This window comes from Heliangelus exortis, chromosome 29, assembly GCF_036169615.1.
Source record: "Heliangelus exortis chromosome 29, bHelExo1.hap1, whole genome shotgun sequence".
NCBI classification, from domain to species: domain Eukaryota; kingdom Metazoa; phylum Chordata; class Aves; order Apodiformes; family Trochilidae; genus Heliangelus; species Heliangelus exortis.
This window is the reverse complement of record NC_092450.1, coordinates 2,848,766-2,849,020: the sequence shown is the minus strand read 5'-3', so window position 1 is coordinate 2,849,020 and position 255 is coordinate 2,848,766.

Sequence of the window (255 nt, the reverse complement as noted above, 5' to 3'; positions counted from 1 at the left end):
GTTGTGGATCCAGGAAGCTGTGGATTCAAGTTCTGGATCCAAGAAGCTGTGGATTCACGTTCTGGATCCAAGAAGCTGTGGATCCAAGTTGTGGCTCCAGGAAGCTGTGGCTCCAAGCAGCAGGACCCTGTTGTGTTGCTCCCACAATGTCCTCAAGCCCCGTGATGGCTCCTGCCTGCTGGCAGCATCTGGAGCTGCCCCTGTCCCCTGAGATGTCCCCTGAGATGTCCCCTGAGATGTCCCCTGGGGCACTGG